We start from the raw sequence: 10,123 nt of genomic DNA, 5'->3' as shown, positions 1-10,123 counted from the left end.
GGGCCATCACAATGCTTTGTTTTAATTAGACAGTCGGATTCCCCAAGTCCGTGCCAGTTCTGAATTGATTGTTAATTGATAATCGTTATAATTAATAAGAACTAATTGGTTTGACCCAATTAGTATTCTTAAAAATTTTAGCAAGAAAGTTCCACAATTGGCTACGTAACTAACTATCCGGGGAACAAGTAACTAACATAAATGCTAGAAACTCTATTTACCCAGAACGAGCACATAAACCATGTTATTGTTTCCCAATCAAGCCCGACTATCTCAATCTTCAGAGCCAATCCTTATCCCGAAGTTACGGATCTAATTTGCCGACTTCCCTTACCTACATTATTCTATCGACTAGAGACTCTTCACCTTGGAGACCAGCTGCGGATATTGGTACGGCCTGTTGAGAAGTTTGCGTGTCCCCACCATAAATTTTCAAGGTCCGAGGAGAAAATATCGACACAACAGTATATGTCATGCTCTTCTAGCCCATCTACCATATCTCTCTGCGAAAGACTTCCATGGTAGTACGGCTATAAAACAGAAAAGAAAACTCTTCCGATATCTCTCGACGGCTTCTTTATGGTCGTTCCTGTTGCCAGGATGAGCACGAGGCCCATATTTAATAACAAACGGATACTCAACAGGTTACGGAATTGGAACCGTATTCCCTTTCGTTCAAAATTATTCAAGTATATTATATTAGCTTGATTTGTATATATTGCGTTTTTGGTTTTACTTGAAAATTTTCGGCTTTCGCCTTGAACTTAGGACCGACTAACTCGTGATCAACCACTGTTCACACGAAACCCTTCTCCACTTCAGTCCTCCAAGGTCTCATTCGATTATTTGCTACTACCACCAAGATCTGTACCAATGGCAGCTCCATGCAGGCTTACGCCAAACACTTCTACGCATACCATTGTACCTTCCTACTCACTAAAGTTTCAAAATTTATATCACAAGTAATATAAATCATCTACTTTAGCGGTAATGTATAGGTATACAACTTAAGCGCCATCCATTTTAAGGGCTAGTTGCTTCGGCAGGTGAGTTGTTACACACTCCTTAGCGGATTTCGACTTCCATGATCACCGTCCTGCTGTTTTAAGCAACCAACGCCTTTCATGGTATCTGCATGAGTTGTTAATTTGGGCACCGTAACATTACGTTTGGTTCATCCCACAGCGCCAGTTCTGCTTACCAAAAGTGGCCCACTGGGCACATTATATCATAACCTTAAACTTCATATCAAGAAAGTTAAGGTTCTTACCCATTTAAAGTTTGAGAATAGGTTAAGATCGTTTCGACCCTAAGGCCTCTAATCATTCGCTTTACCAGATAAGATTATTTTATATAATATTAAAATGCACCAGCTATCCTGAGGGAAACTTCGGAAGGAACCAGCTACTAGATGGTTCGATTGGTCTTTCGCCCCTATACTCAATTCTGACAATCGATTTGCACGTCAGAACTGTTTCGGTCTTCCATCAGGGTTTCCCCTGACTTCAACCTGATCAAGTATAGTTCACCATCTTTCGGGTCACAGCATATATGCTCAAGGTACGTTCCAGTTAGAGGCATAAATAATATAAATATCATTATACATAACTATATAGAACGCCCCGGGATTGTGTTAATTAGCTATAAATAGTTAAAAAACTAATCCCATTATTAGTCAAGTTAATTACGCTATTAGGTTTATATCCCAATAACTTGCACATATGTTAGACTCCTTGGTCCGTGTTTCAAGACGGGTCCCGAAGGTATCCTGAATCTTTCGCATTGTTAATCCTACAAGTGCATATAATAAACACAAAAATCAATGATAATCATGCCATTATATAATTCCGAAAAATTAACGCACTGTATTCATATAAATCTATCAGCACTTTATCAAATTAATAACATTTATTCTGTGTTAAAATGCAAGCAATTTAATTTGAATAAACTATAAGTTATATTTTATGATAAATTTGGTATGCTAATAGATTACAATGTCCTTATATGGAAAAAATGCACACTATTATCATAATATTGTTTAAATATTACAATTTTAATGATGAATTTTCCATAACGGATATTCAGGTTCATCGGGCTTAACCTCTAAGCAGTTTCACGTACTGTTTAACTCTCTATTCAGAGTTCTTTTCAACTTTCCCTCACGGTACTTGTTTACTATCGGTCTCATGGTTATATTTAGTTTTAGATGGAGTTTACCACCCACTTAGTGCTGCACTATCAAGCAACACGACTCTTTGGAAACATCATCTAGTAATCATTAACGTTATACGGGCCTGGCACCCTCTATGGGTAAATGGCCTCATTTAAGAAGGACTTAAATCGTTAATTTCTCATACTAGAATATTGACGCTCCATACACTGCATCTCACATTTGCCATATAGACAAAGTGACTTAGTGCTGAACTGATTTCTTTTCGCTCGCCGCTACTAAGAAAATCCTTGTTAGTTTCTTTTCCTCCCCTAATTAATATGCTTAAATTCAGGGGGTAGTCCCATATGAGTTGAGGTTGTATATAACTTTTATTTGCAATTAATTCTTTATATATAATGATAAAACATTTTATTAAATTCGTTTAAAGCTGACGTATATATATATTAATGGCATTTATTTGTAACGAATTAACGAAGAATAATAATATTGTCAACGTTTTTCATATTTCAAATCATTAATAAGAGACAATTCTAGATAATATTTTATGCTAGACATTTCTCAGTATTATTTGATTGAAAAAGAAAATATTCCTCTTCGTTTTTCTCAAAGTTTAATTACTATTGTGAGATAATGTTTTTCATATATTTGTTAATATTATGAATAAAATAATTAAATTATTTTTATCCAATAATATACCATATGCTTATAAAATTTTATTATAAAATTTGTATAAACAACTTAATTAGCATAGTCTTACAACCCTCAACCATATGTAGTCCAAGCAGCACTATAAAATTAATTAAAGTACATAACAGCATGGACTGCGATATGCGTTCAAAATGTCGATGTTCATGTGTCCTGCAGTTCACACGATGACGCACAGTTTGCTGCGTTCTTCATCGACCCATGAGCCGAGTGATCCACCGCTTAGAGTTTTATAATATTGGTTTTAAATTTGGTCAAATATGTTTTTATTGAAAGAAATTAAAAATACACCATTTTACTGGCATATATCAATTCCTTCAATAAATGTATTTATATACCTAAAATAAATGCTGCGAAATGTCTTAGTTTTATATAAACAATATATATCAAAGTATTATTTGTAATGGCATTTGTTTGTTAATATATATTGATAATTTTATATAAAACATTAACCTGAAACCAGGTACAACATTGTATATTTTAGGTTGTTGCATTATCCAATGTATGATCATCATCAAATTAGTTGGCCAATACATCTCGCAACGCGTGTATATTATGGTCCATATACACACAAAAGTTTATAATAAATATATAAAATATATTTTATTATATTAATAATTCGATTTGCTTGTTCGAATTTTATGTTTGTTTCTATTTAATTTATTTGTAATAATATTATATTATTACAATATTTCGATTTGCTTGTTCGAAATTTATTTGATCTTTTACTTTTAAGATCATATTTTTGGTATAATTATTATTATAATTATTATGTATATATATATATATATTGGTAATTTGTATTAAATTTGTATTAACAAATTTTTTTATTAACGGTAAGGATATTATACAATAATGATCCTTCCGCAGGTTCACCTACGGAAACCTTGTTACGACTTTTACTTCCTCTAAATAATCAAGTTCGGTCAACTTTTGCGAAACAACCGTAACACACAAGGCGTCACAGTGATCACGTCCGGAGACCTCACTAAATAATTCAATCGGTAGTAGCGACGGGCGGTGTGTACAAAGGGCAGGGACGTAATCAATGCGAGTTAATGACTCACACTTACTGGGAATTCCAAGTTCATGTGAACAGTTTCAGTTCACAATCCCAAGCATGAAAGTGGTTCAGCGGTTTACCCGGACCTCTCGGTCTAGGAAATACACGTTGATACTTTCATTGTAGCGCGCGTGCAGCCCAGGACATCTAAGGGCATCACAGACCTGTTATTGCTCAATCTCATTATTGCTAGACGCAATTTGTCCATTTAAGAAGCTAGTGTCCTTATAATGGGACAAACCAACAGGTACGGCTCCACTTATATAAACACATTCAAACACAATAAACATTTTACTGCCACCATGAATGAAGGCTATATAAGCTTCAACACCATAATCCTGAAGATATCTATTTAATATATTTGAGTCTCGTTCGTTATCGGAATTAACCAGACAAATCACTCCACGAACTAAGAACGGCCATGCACCACCACCCATAGATTCGAGAAAGAGCTATCAATCTGTCTTACACACTTATGTTCGGACCTGGTAAGTTTTCCCGTGTTGAGTCAAATTAAGCCGCAGGCTCCACTCCTGGTGGTGCCCTTCCGTCAATTCCTTTAAGTTTCAGCTTTGCAACCATACTTCCCCCGGAGCCCAAAAGCTTTGGTTTCCCGGGAAGCGACTGAGAGAGCCATAAAAGTAGCTACACCCAATTGCTAGCTGGCATCGTTTATGGTTAGAACTAGGGCGGTATCTGATCGCCTTCGAACCTCTAACTTTCGTTCTTGATTAATGAAAACATCTTTGGCAAATGCTTTCGCTTAAGTTAGTCTTACGACGGTCCAAGAATTTCACCTCTCGCGTCGTAATACTAATGCCCCCAAACTGCTTCTATTAATCATTACCTCTTGATCTGAAAACCAATGAAAGCAGAACAGAGGTCTTATTTCATTATCCCATGCACAGAATATTCAGGCATTTGAAGCCTGCTTTAAGCACTCTAATTTGTTCAAAGTAATTGTACCGGCCCACAATAACACTCGTTTAAGAGCACTAATGCAGGTTTTTAAATAGGAGGAACATATGAAAAAATACAAGTATTTAAACACATATAAGAACTCCACCGGTAATACGCTTACATACATAAAGGTATAGTACTAACCACAATTGTAAGTTGTACTACCCGTATGAAGCACAAGTTCAACTACGAACGTTTTAACCGCAACAACTTTAATATACGCTATTGGAGCTGGAATTACCGCGGCTGCTGGCACCAGACTTGCCCTCCAATTGGTCCTTGTTAAAGGATTTAAAGTGTACTCATTCCAATTACAGGGCCTCGGATATGAGTCCTGTATTGTTATTTTTCGTCACTACCTCCCCGAGCTGGGAGTGGGTAATTTACGCGCCTGCTGCCTTCCTTAGATGTGGTAGCCGTTTCTCAGGCTCCCTCTCCGGAATCGAACCCTGATTCCCCGTTACCCGTTGCAACCATGGTAGTCCTAGATACTACCATCAAAAGTTGATAGGGCAGACATTTGAAAGATCTGTCGTCGGTACAAGACCATACGATCTGCATGTTATCTAGAGTTCAACCAATATAACGATCTTGCGATCGCTTGGTTTTAGCCTAATAAAAGCACATGTCCCATAAGGTTCATGTTTTAATTGCATGTATTAGCTCTAGAATTACCACAGTTATCCAAGTAACTGTTAACGATCTAAGGAACCATAACTGATATAATGAGCCTTTTGCGGTTTCACTTTTAATTCGTGTGTACTTAGACATGCATGGCTTAATCTTTGAGACAAGCATATAACTACTGGCAGGATCAACCAGAATAATGTTTTCGTTCATATTTCATTCATATTTTTTGAATAGAAATTAGTAATATAAATATAATAGATTTTATTTCCATTTTATATGTTCGGTTTTTCTTAAATATTGATTTTAATTCAATATTTTTTTTTTGCTTTGTGAAATAATTCTATTTTAATTCGAATACGGCCATTTTTATATGGCATTCGTATACGTTCTTTAATTTTTACTTGTTTCGCCACTAATATAACAAGTTTATAATTGATGTTAAAGAAAAAGTACAACTTTTTTATAACACAATTTTCAATATATATTGTTCTTTCTATAAGTTTTTATTATATTATATATACATATTTCATTCTAAAATATCATTTTTGTTCAACATACATAATTATTGTATCCACACATGTACAATTTTTGTTTAACCAATATAAATATTGAGTTAAATCATTTGCATTTTGATGATAAATTTAAAATTTATCTTTTCCATATAACTCTCTGGTAATATATGATATAAAACCGAGCGCATATGAAATTATTTTGATCACTAATATTGCAATTATATTTTATTATAATGCTTTTTGTAAACACATTGTACCGGCAAGCGATACTCTGTGCCCAAACGACAGGGGATATAATAATTTAATATAAATTATCATATATACCTGCCACCAAAGATTAACGATAAAAGTCGGAAACAATTTGTTATTCTATATATAATAGAAACTTGACCTCTGTTTCACCTTATTATCATGGGTTTATAATATTAACCGCGTAGCCAAGTCTTAATTTCATTTAAGAAACAAATTTATACGGATAATATTTTGATTTTAATATATGTTGTTCTATTGATAACAAAAGTATATATTATAATATATTTTGTTCAATAGTAGATGGACTACTTACTGTACCATCCTTATTTTTTATTATTATTGATATACATTATATTGACAACAGCATATGATATTCATATGGTTTGTTCAATAATTAATTGGTGGACAACCACTGACCATCCTATAGTAGTTTTTGGCCACGACGTCTAAATATCGAAATTATTTAATTCCGTTTGCCACCCATACGATAGATATTAACTATCTATAATAATAATGTGTACGCATAAAATATTATATGTATATATATAGACCAACAGACAAGCACTTCACCCTATAGTAGTTTTTGGCCACGACGTCTATATATCGGGCATATTTAATTCTCTTTGCCACCCAACCAAAGATATTCACTTTTTTATATAAAGTATTATTTGATCATATTAATATAACCAATTATTTCTGCCATATTCATATAATTTCTTTATGAATTATTTTTTGGTCATATCCATATAATCTATATGCCGTATCCATATAATGAATACGGCATATCCATACAACTAGCCATATTTGTATGTCAATGTATATTTTATTATACATTTTTTTTCTTTATACATATAATATGGTATTTCCATATCGCTATAATTGAATTATATGTATAAGATATCATTTATATATAGCATTGCCAAAATAATATGATAAACATAAATTTTGAACAATACGGCCGGTCGGCGAGCACTGCCTCCCTATATATGTTTTTGGCCACGACGTCTAAATATTGGGTATTTTTCGTACTGCGGCCCCGGTGTATGTAAATTGGGCATATTTCGTACTGATGCCAACATATCTATATGACTCATTATTTTCTTCCATATCAATATAACTTCTTTTATTTCCATATTCAAGTAATTTCTTTATTTGCCATATCAATATAAAATATTTTTTGGTCATATTTATATAATCTATATGCCGTATCCATATAATGAATACGGCATATCCATACAACTAGCCATATTTGTATGTCAATGTAGATTTTATTATACATTTTTTTTCTTTATACATATAATATGGTATTTCCATATCGCTATAATTGAATTATATGTATAAGATATCATTTATATATAGCATTGCCAAAATAATATGATAAACATAAATTTTGAACAATACGGCCGGTCGGCGAGCACTGCCTCCCTATATATGTTTTTGGCCACGACGTCTAAATATTGGGTATTTTTCGTACTGCGGCCCCGGTGTATGTAAATTGGGCATATTTCGTACTGATGCCAACATATCTATATGACTCATTATTTTCTTCCATATCAATATAACTTCTTTTATTTCCATATTCAAGTAATTTCTTTATTTGCCATATCAATATAAAATATTTTTTGGTCATATTTATATAATCTATATGCCGTATCCATATAATGAATACGGCATATCCATACAACTAGCCATATTTGTATGTCAATGTATATTTTATTATACATTTTTTTTCTTTATACATATAATATGGTATTTCCATATCGCTATAATTGAATTATATGTATAAGATATCATTTATATATAGCATTGCCAAAATAATATGATAAACATAAATTTTGAACAATACGGCCGGTCGGCGAGCACTGCCTCCCTATATATGTTTTTGGCCACGACGTCTAAATATTGGGTATTTTTCGTACTGCGGCCCCGGTGTATGTAAATTGGGCATATTTCGTACTGATGCCAACATATCTATATGACTCATTATTTTCTTCCATATCAATATAACTTCTTTTATTTCCATATTCAAGTAATTTCTTTATTTGCCATATCAATATAAAATATTTTTTGGTCATATTTATATAATCTATATGCCGTATCCATATAATGAATACGGCATATCCATACAACTGGCCATATTTGTATGTCAATGTATATTTTATTATACATTTTTGATCTTTATACATATAATATGGTATTTCCATATATCTATAATTGAATTATATGTATAAGATATCATTTATATATATGATTTAAAAAAAAATATGATACAAATAAATTTTGAACAATACGGCCGGTCGGCGAGCACTGCCTCCCTATATATGTTTTTGGCCACGACGTCTAAATATTGGGTATTTATCGTACTGCGGCTCCGGTGTATGTAAATTGGGCATATTTCGTACTGATGCCACCATATCCATATAACTTATTTTTTGTTCTATATCTATATAATTAATTTTTTTTCCATACCTATAACTATTAAACTAATTTTTTTCCATATCCATACTTGAACTTATTATTTTTCCCATATCCATATAACTCGTTTTTTCCATATCCACACTAGAATTTAGTATTTATCCCATATCCATATAAATCATTATTTACCATATCAATATATATAATATTTTTCCATATTCCTACTAGAACTTATTATTTCTTTAATATTCATATAACTCAATATTTTTTCATATCCATACTAGAACTTATTCTTTTTCCCATATCCATACTAGAACTTATAAATTTTCCCATATTCATATAACTAATTTTTTTCATATCCATACTAGAACATTATATTTTTGCCATATCTCTACAACTCATTTTATTCCATATCCATACTAGAACTTATTATTTCTTTAATATCCATATAACTTAATATTTTTCCATATCCATACCAGAACTTTTTATTTTTCCCATATCCATAGAACTAATTTTTTTCATATCCATACTAGAACCTAATTTTCTTCCTATATCCATATAACTTATTATTTACTATTACAATATAATTAATTTTTTCCATATCCATACTAGAGCTTATTATCTCTTCAATATCCATAAAACTCAATATTTTTTCATATCCATACTAGAACTGATTATTTTTCCCATATCCATACTAGAACTCAGTATTCTTCCCATATCCATACTACAACTTAGTATTTTTCCCATATGCATATAACTCATTATTTAGCATATCAATATAACTAATTTTTTTCCATATCCATACTAGAACTTATTATTTCTTTAATATCCATATAACTCAATATTTTTTTATATCCATACTAGAACTTATTATTTTTCCCATATCCATACTAGAACTTATAAATTTTCCCATATTCATATAACTAATTTTTTTCATATCCATACTAGAACATTAAATTTTTTGCCATATCTATATAACTCATTTTATTCCATATCCATACTAGAACTTATTATTTCTTTAATATCCATATAACTCAATATTTTTTCATATCCATACTAGAACTTATCATTTTTCCCATATTCATATAACTCATTTTTCCATATCCATACTAGAACTCTGTATTCTTTTCCATATCCATATAACTCATTTTTTTTTTCATATCCATACTAGAACTTATTATTTTTCCCATATCCACATAACTCATTTTTTTCATATCCATACTAGAACTTGTTATTTTTCCCATATCCATATAACTCATTTTTTTCATATCCATACTAGAACTTAATATTATTTTCATATCCATATAACTCATGTTTGGACTTGGAATATTTTTATACACGTCACTAATAGGATGACGATTCAATCATCTATTTTAAGAGGAACATTACTTGCATATGTCTCTTACTTGCATG

At 31.9% G+C, this 10,123-nt stretch overlaps 2 non-coding genes across 2 annotated transcripts; both read right to left on the bottom strand.

Annotated features, from left to right (window-relative positions):
- Positions 1–2,929: 2,929 nt before the first annotated feature.
- LOC138914674 (5.8S ribosomal RNA) lies at positions 2,930–3,108 on the bottom strand. Its single transcript, XR_011420487.1, has one exon. It is a non-coding gene; the product is annotated as a 5.8S ribosomal RNA (ribosomal RNA).
- A 623-nt stretch (positions 3,109–3,731) lies between these two features.
- On the bottom strand, positions 3,732–5,726 carry LOC138914676 (small subunit ribosomal RNA). Its single transcript, XR_011420489.1, has one exon. It is a non-coding gene; the product is annotated as a small subunit ribosomal RNA (ribosomal RNA).
- Positions 5,727–10,123: the final 4,397 nt, after the last annotated feature.

The sequence above is a fragment of the Drosophila takahashii genome, unplaced genomic scaffold (genome assembly GCF_030179915.1).
Source record: "Drosophila takahashii strain IR98-3 E-12201 unplaced genomic scaffold, DtakHiC1v2 scaffold_73, whole genome shotgun sequence".
NCBI classification, from domain to species: Eukaryota; Metazoa; Arthropoda; class Insecta; order Diptera; family Drosophilidae; genus Drosophila; species Drosophila takahashii.
The sequence above is the reverse complement of the archived record's forward strand: the minus strand, read 5'-3'. Positions and strand labels throughout refer to the sequence as shown.